Source organism: Oculina patagonica, chromosome 6 (assembly GCF_052425735.1).
Source record: "Oculina patagonica isolate OP01 chromosome 6, crgOcupat, whole genome shotgun sequence".
Taxonomy (NCBI): Eukaryota; Metazoa; Cnidaria; class Anthozoa; order Scleractinia; family Oculinidae; genus Oculina; species Oculina patagonica.
Window position 1 is genome coordinate 32,842,544 of NC_135763.1, and position 13,571 is coordinate 32,856,114.

The window sequence follows — 13,571 nt, forward strand, 5'->3', positions numbered from 1 at the left end:
CCGTCTCAATTAATTTATTATGATTTACAGGTATAAAGAACATCTGTCATTGACAAGCCTTTAATCATCATGTCTGCAAAAAAAGTCACTGTGAAAACTTGTTTGGACCTCCTGAAGAAGTTTGAAACTTTTCCGCCCAATGATAAGCTTTTGGAAGGAGCTAACAATGTTCAAAAGTCAGCTAACATCTTGATTGATGGATTAGATGGGTCACACGATGGTCAAAAGTTTTTTAAATCTGTGGAAAGCTGTGTTTACGAGTCCATTCTGAAACCCTTGAGCAACTGCCAAGACAAGTTTATTATTCTAGCTCACTGCCAAGATGATGCCTGTTGTAAACCGAATACCCTTTCCATCTTATGTGCACTTGCTTATGACAAAGGTGATGCCACTTGTCTGAAAGAAATTGCAGACCAGTATCAACACCATGTTGGTGTTGGCCAACTGATGAACAACCTTGGAGTAATGTTAAGCGAGAAGATTGACTACAAGAGGAGTGAGACTTGTTTTGCAAGTGCCAAAAGTTGTTTCGAGCGTGAATATGACCATCTGAAGAATGCTGTTGCCACTTTGAACTTAGCATTTCTATACAAGATCTTTGGAGACTATCAAAGTGCACGTTTCTTACAGTGATAGCTGCAGCTTCCTTGTGCCATGATGTCTCAATGAGAACAACAAAAGATGTTGACCTACCCTGGAAATTATTAATGAGGGTCGCTGGTTTGTGTCAAGAATTTGGAAACTACAAGAGGTGTCAAGATATTCTGCAGATTGGAGTATTCTGTAAAATTGGCAGTGCCAGTGAAGGCTCCCAAGTTAACTTGGCAAAGCAGTTGATGACTTTGCAGCTTAAAGAACAGAGTGGTGAGAAAATTAAAGGTGAAGACCTGGAAGAGTTTGCCTCCCTGTTTGTTTGTGTTGATGGGTCAATCCAATACTGCAGAGAACCTGCCCAAAGCAGAGTTGATAAATGCTGACTTTATAACAATAGTTATAACAGTGGCAAAGATGTACCGTGATATTGATCACCTTGAAGAAGCATGCAAGTTACTAGAAAAGCTTGAAGCTACATTCCTGCTGGTACATGGCAGAAAGCATTCTCTCTATGGCTCATTGCTGTACCAGATTGGTAGCTTTAAACTTGGTGCTGGAAACGCAGCTGAAGCTTTTAAAACTCTTCAACAAGCTGAAGCAATTTTCGTCCATAACTTTGGTAAAGGTCATCATATGGTTGCATGGTGCAAGAGTTTATTGGGTACCTGTGCCCTGGTGAAAGGCCAGGCTAGAGAGGCATCTACTCATCTAACTGAAGCTCTAGTCCTTTTCAAGAAAATGAACCATCATCACCCAGAAGTAGCAGAGATTCTTTTAAAGCTTGCCCTCCTGTCTAGTGAAGAAGGAAATTTCCAGAGTGCCAAAAAAACTGTGCAGGAAGCAGTGGATATTTTCATATCAGCTTGTGGTGAAGTCTCTCCAAAGACAGGCAGTGCATACTTTCAAGCAGCAGCTATCTTGCAAAAGGCAAGAGAATCCAGAGCAGCTGTAGACGAAGTGAGGAAGGCCATTGATATCTTTCTTCAGCTTGGGCTGCGATGTGACCATCCAGATGTCAAGACTTGCCGTAGTTTACTTGGTGTGTTGCTTGCCTCCTTGGGCGAGGTTGAAGAAGCAGAAGAACAATTTTCTGAAGTACAACAGCAGGTACCCTTACAAGATGAACCTTGCTTGACAGCCAAGATCATTGCCCCTGAAAACACCAACATGTTCTTTCAAGCCAAGACTGATTTTGGGACAGGTAGATACATGGGTTCCTGTTTTGTTGCTCAAGTGGTTTCTATTGTCAATCTGGTGCACATGAAAATAGGCCAGGAGAGAAGAAACCATCTGAATACACTGCTTAGCTGTTTGCAAGTGCATGAAACAGAGGAGCCACAGATTTTAGATTTCGCTGGCCAAACTGTTTATTTTATCTCACATAGAGTGTGGATGTCCTGACAGATATGTATATTGTCATTTTGACATCAGCTCCCCCACCAGACTGTTTTCAAACTGATCGAGGACAGACTTGATTATGCTTCTTGGAAATGATGGTAGTGAAGATTCTAATGTGTTCTTGCTCACATCGTCAAATGCCATGGAAAGAATCAAGTTCTCTTGTGTTTTGGAAGACTTCTAAAGTTTTGGAAATGAAAGAGTTAAGCCGCATTGGTTCTGCCTTCCGTGAAAGTGTAAACATGCTGTTTTTGCAACCAAAGTTTAGAAAAGGTTACTTAGAAGAGGCAGGACTTCTACATGGAACTGACATTGCCGGGAGAATGCTTTGTGCTTCTTTTTCACTGTTTGCTCAGATTGACCTCTTTCCTCTTCTAGTGGAGCTGAAACTGTCAGACTCGCACAAAGAATCTGGCAACATTGGCTCTGTTGCCCATGCATCTTTGACCTCTGTTGTTAAGCCTTCAAGCCCATGTCTCTTACTTTTCATACAGACTTTCCAGTCAGCGCCAGGCTGAGCTTCTTTGTGATAATTTGATTTTCAGTTTAGGTCAGGCATTAGCACTAACCAAGGTGGAAGGGGATGAAGTTTGTAATGCTTCTGCTGTGGATGATGGAGAATTTTTCCTTTTTCTGGAGCCAGACAATTCCTCTTTGTCTGTTGTTGTGGAGAAAGAATCTGTTGTTGTGAAATGCCGGTCTGTAAAGGAGTTTGAGTCAACTTGCATTTGTTCACTGGTGAAAAACACTTTGGATAGAACAATGGAGTCATTGTGTCGTGTGGTCAGGGTGAAATTTGAAGCATCTGTGCAGTTGCCTTGTGGTGACTACTTGAAAGAGTCAGCAAACTGCGGTTGTGGTTGTAGAGATGTCCAAAGAGAGTCTACTCGCTCTAAGCCATTCATTGGAACCTTCAGATTCACATGCACATGTCACCTGAAAAACCATGAAGCTTATCACCTGGAGGGAAAACCATCTGCAGATGTGTTACTAAATGAGGTACATTTTACTTTGTTATTAAACCAGACCAAGTTTGATCTATCTATAGTAAAGGGTTTAACTGGGTATACACTGGGCTGTCATACAAGTTTTAAAGCAGCTGTTTACATATGAAGTTATCTCCCCTAGCATTTGACTCTGTACACATCTTCACCCATAACATCAAGTTAAATCAGTCATAAAAGGTGTTACAGGTTATGGCCCTTAATGATGGCCCTGTATACTATTGGTATGTCAACCATGGTCCTATTCTCCCAGAGGAGAGTTTTAGGATTTAGAAGATGTCAACCATGAAGTGACTTTCTAATGACCACCATTAGTAAGCCATTTAGCAAACAAAAATTACAATTGCCTCAGAGAATGCCAATCAGAATTTGATGCAACAACACTTATGGAACTGGCCTGAGGTGCTAGATGTATATGTAGTATACTTGACTCTTTATACTCTATGTTTAATTCCTTGAAATGGACATGGGACAAAATCTGCCATGCTGGAGGGCAAGCTACCCTCTGGAAAGTCAAGCATGACTGGTTAAAGTCGCTTTGTTTTAGAAGTCCTTTTATAGCACAACTAAAGTAAAGCGCGCGTTCTGATTGGTTAATTTAGCGTCTACTATTTGCCCATGGGTGCACGCTGACGTATGCCTTCAACCTGTGCGCGCGGCTGATCTGTTGCGACATGACATAAGAAGTGCCACTACTTACAGTTTGATTTTCCTGTGAATTAAAAAGTTAAACATAAGAAAAAACATTTCTCCAAAGCTGAAAGATTTGAGGTATAATGCAAGTTTGAAATAATTCAAAACTTTGTTTTGTTTGTTTTTTTCTTTTAGGTTCGTCAGCGTTTACGCGAGCACTACACGCAATTTTTCAAATAAGCGCGCGCACTTTTACTCAAAGAAACTTTAATAAATATCCTAAAAGTTGTGTATAAAACAAATGGTAAACGTCATAGCGTGCACTATTGAGTTACAGATGCACTTGGGAGGTTTGCTAAGCACTCAAGAAGCTAGAGTCGCCCGAGGCGATACGCATCTTTCGTGCTTAGCAACCTCCCGCGTGCATCTGTAACTCAATAGTGCACGCTATGACGTTTACCATTTGTTAAGGGCAGAGCTAGCCCTCCAGTGAGGTGTCATTTTGTACCATGTGATGGAAACATTGCTTCAAACTGGGGTGTTGGTTTGAGAAGGAACATGATCACCTTGCAGGAGGTACATGTCACCTTATGGGAGTTGTTGTAAAATACGATTTACAGTCAAAATAGTCAGCCCATTTGATTAACAGAAATGGATTGCATTATTCGTTCACACAAAATTGAATGTTGGAAATCATCCAACGGTAACACGTAACACGGAACCTGTCAAAATTATCGATTTGATTGTTTTTGACAGGTTCCGCACGCGTTACGGTTATTTCCTATATTAAATGAATGATTTTTGAAACAAATAATGCAATCCGTTTGCCGTTATCAAAATATTCTGGAATAATACGCGGCACGCGCTGACCATTTTGACTGTAAGTTTTGTCTTTAATTGAAAGATGCCAAGATGTTTCTTTGGTGTATTTCATTCAGTAAAACGGTGCTTTGTTTTTTATAGAATGCGGAAGACATCCTGTTTTCTGGCCATCCTGTTGAGAAGATTAGTACAGAGGTTTGTGTGAACCTGCTGGAATGCCTCTTGAGTAACAGACATGTATCACCAGAAGCGCAGCAATCAGGCACTGATGAGATGTTGTCAACTATTACTCCACCTCTGGATGATAGCACGCACCTCACACAGAGTACTCTTCTATCACCTGGCTCCACGTCCTCACTGAACTCATTGCCTACAAGCCCATCCAATGCTGTGAATAAGATGCCTGTGTTCTCACAGAACATGTCACCTATCTTTCCTGAGAGAGTGGCTGCTGAACGATGTGATGAAAAAGATGATTCCAATGCTGATCATTTGCAAGAGAAGTCGTCAATGGCTTGGGTTGGTGGCAGTGAATCACCTTTGCACCTTGCAAGAGAAGGTGCCAAACGGACCTGTTGGAGACAACTTGCTCCAAGATTGTCCCACCATGAGATCAAGTTATGAAGAAGGTTTACCTTCTGGAGAAAGCTTTAACGATGCAGAAACAACAGTGACTGTGCAGTTAAAAGATGGAACTGGATTAAGTGAAGAGGATATTTGGATTCTCAAAAGTGAGGTTGCATTTTCTCACAATCAGAGTCATGAACTAAGGCAGGAAATAATTGAGCTGAAGGAGCAGTTGCAACAATGTGAGACAGAGAAACAGCAGCTTGAATTAGAGATTAGGAAGAAGAACATTCCTTGAGGATAAGCAGAAGCGCAGCAAGAAAGTTTGTGCTGTCATCCAGAGCACATGCCAGTGAGAAGAGCACATCTTGTGCAGCAAGCGGTGCATCTTATGCTTTTACCAGTATGGAAGGAAAACTTCGTGGTGGGGCCAGTCCTCTACAAGAGCCAGGTAAGTTAAACTTTCTCTATTCATGTACATCAAGGCCAATTTGCATGTTTTTATATTTTTTTGTTAACAACTGCATCACTAAAATAATGGAGATTGGGTGCCTGAGGTGTCTTGCTTCCACTGAAGGCCAGGCAGTCAGCCAGCCCCTAGACCAAGTTTTGGTCCAGTGGCTGGCAATCCCTGCACCCCAGCCATGAGCATGTAAGGCATCCTGGCACCTGTCACAATGACAAGCAGTGTAAAAGGGAGGGAGAGGGGTTTAGGACGAAAGACAACTGAATGCAAACTGCACAAGATTACTACCAAAGCTACATACTGTGACTGAATTAGCCATGTGAGCTTGAGCAAAGGACATCAACCATGGACTGCTACCCACTTTTTGCATGCAGTAGCCTGCAAAAGAAATTGTTTTCTTGCTTGTGATCGTTGTGACAAGATGGTACAGCTGTTAATGGGACCCAAGTCATGTTCTAAAACATGGCAGATCCCAAGTTGCAAGCAGAAGTCTTATAATCTCAATTGCCCCTTAGAGGCACTTCATGATTTATGTAAAATTGTATTATACGATTACTCAAATATACCTCAAAGTTACTTGAAATTCTTCTGAAATTTTATGGAATAAATATAGTTTATGTGTACATTTATTAAGCATTATTGTTTTCTTGGTCAGGTTTCTCACTACATGGAAGACTTTTGGAAATCTCAAACTCCTTGTCAGAAGTTGAGCTGGAGCAGATGAAGTTGCTGGTGAAACCCAAAGTGGATGCTTTTCGACTCAAGAGGATTAAGGAAGGTTTCAAGCTGTTTGAAGAACTGGAAGCCAGAGGAGAATTGTCAATGACCTATGTGAAAGAGCTACTTGAAGGAATTAAGCGGTTTGATCTGCTGCAGAAACTTGATGTTCCTTTACCTAACAGTGCAGGAACTGGTAAGAAAAAGTGTTTCCTTTTCAAGTTGCAGTCGTTTGTTTTTGAAAACATAAGCCATTAAACGTGATCAATAGCAAAGTTCATCATAATTATGCGTGATTAAAAATTGACAAAACAATCAAACTCTGCATATTATAATATAGGTGGTAAAAACATCCTGGGATGTTCACAGTGCAGTACCACAAAATTCCCATAATAAATTGTTAATGCACTGGTTGCTGTTGTTCAAAGGGTGGATACCGTATTTTCTCGATTACCCGCCCCCGGCGTTTATACACTTGACCTGGTGGACCCGGCATTTATATGACTTCTGCAGCATATTCGTGCCTTAATTTCATTTAGCAACAATTTCTCTTTGTTGTTTTAACAACATTTAGCTGGCGGCATAGCTCCAGCTTATTATACCTTAAATAATTACCTCAGGGGCCTAGTTCAATTCCATCCTGGAGACCTGGCGTTATTCGGTACCCAGCGTTTAATCGAGAAAATACGGTAATGCTATTTACCGGATTATTAAATAGCTATCCAGTGGATAAATGTTGACAAAACAAACTTAGCTATCCACTAGATAGTGATTACTCCAGTGAAAAGCATCATCCATCCTTTCAGCAACCGATTGACTGAAAGTGTTCAAAGTCTACAACTTACAAAAGACTACTTTTTGCAGGTAGTGAGCTGTGATGACAGTTGCATTAAGATAGCACGTTTATGATCTTGATGTTTTTAATTTGTTTTATTTTTGATCATTTAATTTTTAATATCAGGTCGTCCCAGTGACCAAAGAATATTGGACAAAATTCATTGTAAAGAATCACCAGACGAAGACTCCAGTGCATTACCAGCATTAGTGGACTTGTTCCTTCAGAAGACAAGAAACTGGATGTATTTTCCAGAAGGCATGATTATGCAGCTAAGGAACCTTCAGATGGAATGCACCTGCAGGGTGATGACGAGAACGACATGGAGTCAGAAGGTAACGAGGCAGACTCTGGTTGCAACATGTCCAATGGAAACTCAGAAAATAGTGGAGGTGATAAGGCTGTCTTGTCTCTCAATGCTGATTGTGGTGATTCATCTGTACAGATAGTTATTCTGATGCTAAAGAACGCACTCGCGTCCCGGACTCATTTAATGGTGGTTTCCCGTCAAATGAATATTGTAGCATAGCTGTTAGTTCCTCAGAGTTGTCAGCTAGCTCTGATATGATTGCGCAATCCTTCAGTGACGATTCAATGTTCTCTTCATGCACTTCACAAGATGTGTGTGAAAGATCACGAAGAGCAACGCCAGACCTTTCTTCTGATGTTAAGAATAGTGAAACTGCTGGGGATAGTTCATTTAGCCCAACAAGCAGCAAAGACGAGATTTTGGAAAGTTCTCTGCTGCCAAATGATACAGATGAATGTGAAAGTGAAGGCATGGCTACTACAGAAGCTGGTGGTGCTCAAGGTGGTGGAGTTTATGAAATCTCAGAGGCTTCTGGTGGCGTTTGCAATGGTCCTATGAAACCATCTCATTTTGAGAAGAGGTGTGCTGCTGGTGTAGGGAAGGATGTTGTAGATGGTGGTCCCACCAGGGTGGGAAGAAGGCCAACTTCAGGCCACGTGCCTGGCTTAATGAAAGATGCTCTTCCAGATGGAGACATTTCTGTGGAACAAAATTGGTCTGGTGCACGCAATGGTGTTGGAAAAGACTCCACAGTAGATCAATCGGCCGCTGATGTTAGCACACAATCAAATGAATGGGAGCGCTTAGGTGCTAGACCCAGGGACAGACCCCCCGTGAAAATGGCCCCACTAGCACCCTCACTTGCCTCCTGGTTGACTTAGTGCCACAAGAGGTTGCTGGACCTATGGCAAATGGAGTGGCTAATGCTTTCTTAGCAAGACACTCGCAAGACAAGGGCCTTCATGAAAGTCTTCATTCAAGGAAGTGTGTCTAAAGACACTTCATTACAAGGAGCTTCATATGTGGATGGTATGATGAGCTTAAGGACGTTACAAAGCTAGGCCATACTTTGGTGAATGTCAAGCTGATGTACATAGCAGACCACAGTTTCCCTTTCCTCCCGTACCTGGTGGTGGATATGGTAGCCATACTGAAGTGGGTGGCTACTCTTATAATTGTCAAATTGGACTTGGACCAGGACCTTCACCTAGCTATTTTAAAGGCAGCAATTGCTTAGTCAATGGTAACTTTCCATCGAGCAGTGCTTTCAGTTCCTCAATTTACAATTCATCAACGAGTAACTTTCCACTTGGTACTAGCAGACTTTCAGGAACTGGACATTTTGACAGAGAACCTCATTTACCGTTAAGTAGGCAAGTTGGTTCAGAATTGTACTCATCAGTGCCAATGAATCAACGTTTTCATTTAGGAATGACTGGTTCGCATTTTGGTAATGGCTCATTAATGGGAACTGCAGAACCTCCAGTTAACTCCCCCTGTAGTTGGCGCACAAAGATGTAGTGGTTTTAATGGAAATACTTTAGTAACGTCTTCAGAACGTGAAAAAACGCAAACAGCTTTGACAGCAAATTCAGGACTAGGGAATCAGTCAAGCATCACTGCAAACAGGATTATCTGCCAAGTGCTTCGTCAGGGCACATGGCTCAAGTTAATGTACAGTTAGGAAGTGCTGGCTTGCCACCTCCAACAGTAGCAAGGAGCGATGGAGCGGATGTCAGGCACCAATCAGAGGCAGAAGCTAGTAGGACAAGTCAGTATACGCTTGGCACTTTAAGAAGTAACACGTTAGACACTTCTGGTGATCGATCAGTTACTGGTGTTAATAGAGAAATTTATAATAGACACATTGAGGCTGGTTTGCCTTCTGATGATTCGATATTATCGCGGCTAGTTGCTGGTGCTAATGCAGACGCAAATCGTGAACCACAAGGTGCAGGGTCTTCTTTGCTTTCCGCTAACACTGGAGGTTCGATGTTAAACAGAGACTTTGGTACTGACTCGGTTGAATCCACAGACAATTCCCTGCTTGCTTTGGAGCAGCGTGTTGAAGAGGCGTGTGCTTTGGTTGAAAGGGTGCTCAGGGAAAGGGAGGAACGGGAAGAGTTTGGAAGGGAAATAGAGAGAAAAGAACGAGAAATAAGAGAAGAGAGAGCAAGGAAGAGAAGAGAGAGGGAAGCAAGGGAGCTAGAGGAAGCCAGCAGGTGGCCTCAGGAACAAGAGGCGATTACTGGCCGCTCACAGTGGTTGTGTGAACATTACCAGAGACATTGTAGAGTGCGCTTCCCTTGTTGCAGCCACTTCTATTCATGCCATCGATGCCACAACAACTCCAAAGCATGTGACAATGAAGAAGCAAAGGCAAGCCATGCCACTCACCTCAAGTGCTCATTCTGTCAACACGAACAAGAGGTAAGATATTTAAATTTTTAATTTGTTAACAGAGCACTGCCTTCGGCCACAGTAAAGCGCTGGGAAGGTTTGAACTTTTTTTCTCCTACCCTCCCTATGCATCAAAATTTTGAAAATATTTGGTTAGATTCGTAAGCTTGGTTAGATTAGTCTGATTGAAAATTATTGATTGAAAGTTTACAATAGAAAATTGATATGTTTTCAGAAAATATAGTAAAGAGAGAAATGAAAATTTATTTCAATACAGCTTGAATGTTGAAGAAAAATGAATGAAAAGACCTGTATATTGATTTAAAACATTTAAAAACGTTTGTCCCCATTCTTCGTTGTAGATTGGTGAAGACAGTGGTAAATGCTGCAGCTGTGGAGCTCAAATGTCTGCCTATTTCTGCTCGATCTGTAAACATTTCACCAGTGTGGATAAGAATCCGTACCACTGTAAAAAATGCGGAATATGCCGGTAAGAAACAAGAAATATCTTCTCCATTTATGTTGTATGTAGTAATAAACCCATCTTTGTCCATTGTGCACAAAAACTACACGTTTCTTTGTATCAAAATGATTCTTCATATAAACCCCTAACATAGGAGGAAATCATCTGCAACTCCTTGTATTTGCATTTGAAGATGATTACTCTTTTCATATAACTTGGGAATACTTCACCACAATTTTAGTGTTTAGTTCTTATGTTCTTGGCACGGAGTATACCTGTATGTGAGCAATTATCGCGAATTTCAATGTTATCTCTGTTGCAAGATTTAAAGGCAGCTACCAAAGAGTTTCTCAAATTTTCTCTGTACTACTGTATTTTATTCGTTGTTACACAAACAATACAAAACGATAAGTTTATTAAGAAATCCTTATTCCTGATTCTAATTCAATTCTCCACGTATCTGACTTCTATATAACTAATGTTAGTTTATTTTTTTTCTCCAAGAATCCACAAAGACAAATCATTCCACTGTGAGGTGTGTAACGTTTGCCTGGACAAACGTCTAGAAGGAAAACATAAGTGCAGACCGGATTCTGGGCATGATGAGTGCTGTATATGTTTGGAGGTAAGTTGGTCAATAAAGAAAAAGCCGCTATTGTGTTCAATATTATACTTGGCCCTCTGCCGACTAACATATGCTAGTTCTTAAGCCACACGTAACTCACCTTTTCCCGCCATACGAAACTTGCATTTTCCCGCCACACGTAATTCGCTATTTCCCGCCATACCATACTCGCAATTTTCCCACCACACTTTACTCGCTTTTCCCCCGAGATTCAAAACTCGCATTTTTCCGCTACGCGGAACTCACCTTTTCCCGCCATACGAAACTCGCATTTTCCCGCCACACGTAACTCGCTATTTCCCGCCTACAATACTTGCATTTTCGCGCCACACTTAACTCGCTTTTTCCCGCGAAACGAACTCTTAACCCGCGATTCGAAACTCACCTTTTCCCCCCATACGAGACACGCATTTTCCCGCCAAACGTAACTCGCTATTTCCCGCCATACGAAACTCGTTTTCTTCCGCTACACGCAACTCGCTTTTTTCCCCGTTATATGAAATACGCTCTTTTCTGCCTTGCGAATGGATGCTGTCATTTCCCGCCGCATATAACTCGCATTTTCCCAGCACACGGAACTCGCTCGTTACCGCCGTTTTTTTACTCCCGTTTTTTCTCCTATCGCTTCTTCTTGCCACAGATAACTCGTGCTTTCCCGCCATCGGTATCTCGCGCCTTCCCGTATTAAAATACCTGAAGTGTAACCAGCGCTTCTCAGTTATCCTGTCATCTTTATAATACTTTTACGGAATCAGTCATATACTAATGATGTTACATGTTTGTTATCTTTGTTTAGGATGCATTTAGTGGTTGTCAAATCTTACCATGTTCACATAAAGTACATCGAGAGTGCGCCATCGCTATGATACAGAACGGAATGTAAGTATCCCTAACATACTGTGTTTATTTTTGGTGGGCAAACTGCATTTAATATCATCACTGCACTCGATTCACAGATAAACTTTCTAGTTTCTTATCGAAGGGTCTGACTGTAAAATGGTTGTTTTCGTGACTCCCCAATTGCTTCCTACGTTTAAATAGCATGGCATCTCTTTTGCGTAGCTTCCCCTCCATCATTATGGCAGTCTAGTGCCCATAGTTTCCATGCTGTTAGATCGCAGGAAGTGGGTACAAATCCAGAAATTTTATCAAGTGGCCTTAGTTATGAAGCCATTATTTTCACTTCCATCGGGTCGCATAGCCAGAATGTTATTCCATTCTCGACCAATAGTCTTGCTACTCTTCTTAAATTGGTCACTGGGCCATCAGACGTTGCTAAAAGGGTTCGCTGGTTCCCATTTATATTTCTAGATCGAAAACCACAGTGAACCCAGTCGGGCTCAAATGCAGACTGCTTAACCCAGAGTCCAGCACACTAAGTATTGCGCCATTGCAACTCCTCGTAGTAGCTGTGAAGGCGTCCCTAACATAAAACAAAACAAACAATTCTATTTGGCTAATTGTTTGTTCTTTGTATTTATAGTCGCACCTGCCCAGTGTGTCGACACCCACTGTACAGCCCTGCCCCTGAGTGAAAATGATGCTATTGGTTGAGAAATGTGTTGGCCAGTCGTATCTCCATCGTCTCCAAACAAAATTATTCTTGATATCGGATGATAATAACGCGGTTATGTACTGCAAAGAACTGTTGAAAGAATCAATACAGTCTCTAGAGTAGAGTTATACAAATTGACAAATCTGGAGCACAGAGAAGGCAGTCGCCACTATTTTGATTTTGAAACAGTTTGAAGAAAGTATTTTTGTCCTGAATTGTAGATGCGCTGATCTTTTCACAAGGACGTGACTACTGTTGCGTTGCTGTTATGTTTTGAATCAAAGCTTTATTTCTGTGAGGCCCGTCAGTTAAACACTCTGGAAGATGTATTTTGTAATAAGCGACCCTTTTCAGGTTAGTGCCATATATCGTTTGACCCTCGTTCATCGTTGAAATTGTTTTCAAGAGTTTTTTGGATGTCGCCTATCTGAGACGAAATGAAATTATAGTTTGTAGTTGGGGCAAGTATCCCTATATAACCGGAATTACCCTCCTGCATTGAGCTCACAAAATTTATTTAGCGTCCCGGGCATGAAATCAAATCGTTGTAACGTACATTTATATCAAGAAAAGTTATAAGGTATATTAATTTATTCGCTTCAAGCCTGCCGATCAGTATTGAAAGGAATTAGTTTCAAGACATAACTAAAAAGATTGTGGCAAGGTTTTTTTTAAAGCCGTTTGTTTATATTTATGTTGAGAGTACAAATTAAGCCAAATTATATATTATATAAATATTTGTACGAAATATCGAGTTAGGAGTGATCTCACTTTAAATCTTTTGGCAGCATTTTCAATAGCTCTCAATTGAAAAAGGGCTAAAATTCGTTCTAAATATGTCTATATTTGATTTACATTAAATTGAAATAATGTTGATATTGCATAAATTAAAAAATATTACATAGATTATTTTGCTTATTTATCGACAGCCAGAACTGAAATACTAGCAAGATCGTCATTAGTAGTTGCTGTTTTTTGTAATCTCTAATATTTTTTTATTATTTATTAGTTTTGATGCTGTTAGAGTTTATACGTTTGATTAAATACAAAGATAATTGAAAGCTACTTGTGTGATATTTTGTTTGGTAATTTATCTTCAACCAACGCTTGTGGCTTTCTTATTTTCCAATCACTTTTCTTTGCATAATCGACTTCTTTTCTGTTATTTTTGCATTGTACCCC

General features: G+C 40.9%; 1 long non-coding RNA gene and 1 pseudogene across 2 annotated transcripts in view; one reads left to right on the forward strand and one right to left on the reverse strand.

Annotated features, from left to right (window-relative positions):
• LOC144656453 (uncharacterized) overlaps positions 1-13,454 on the forward strand; it is a 37,888-nt pseudogene extending 24,434 nt beyond the window's left edge. The window contains exons 3-12 of the transcript XR_013571304.1: positions 31-1,993; positions 2,095-2,991; positions 4,593-5,469; positions 6,140-6,397; positions 7,163-8,394; positions 8,912-9,776; positions 10,109-10,236; positions 10,714-10,834; positions 11,631-11,713; positions 12,318-13,454. The product of XR_013571304.1 is annotated as an uncharacterized LOC144656453 (transcript). The remainder of the gene's footprint in view (positions 1-30; positions 1,994-2,094; positions 2,992-4,592; positions 5,470-6,139; positions 6,398-7,162; positions 8,395-8,911; positions 9,777-10,108; positions 10,237-10,713; positions 10,835-11,630; positions 11,714-12,317) is intronic.
• Positions 1-13,571, reverse strand: part of LOC144656658 (uncharacterized) — a 523,850-nt gene that overhangs the window by 174,357 nt on the left and 335,922 nt on the right. The gene's annotated exons all lie outside the window — the stretch shown is intronic.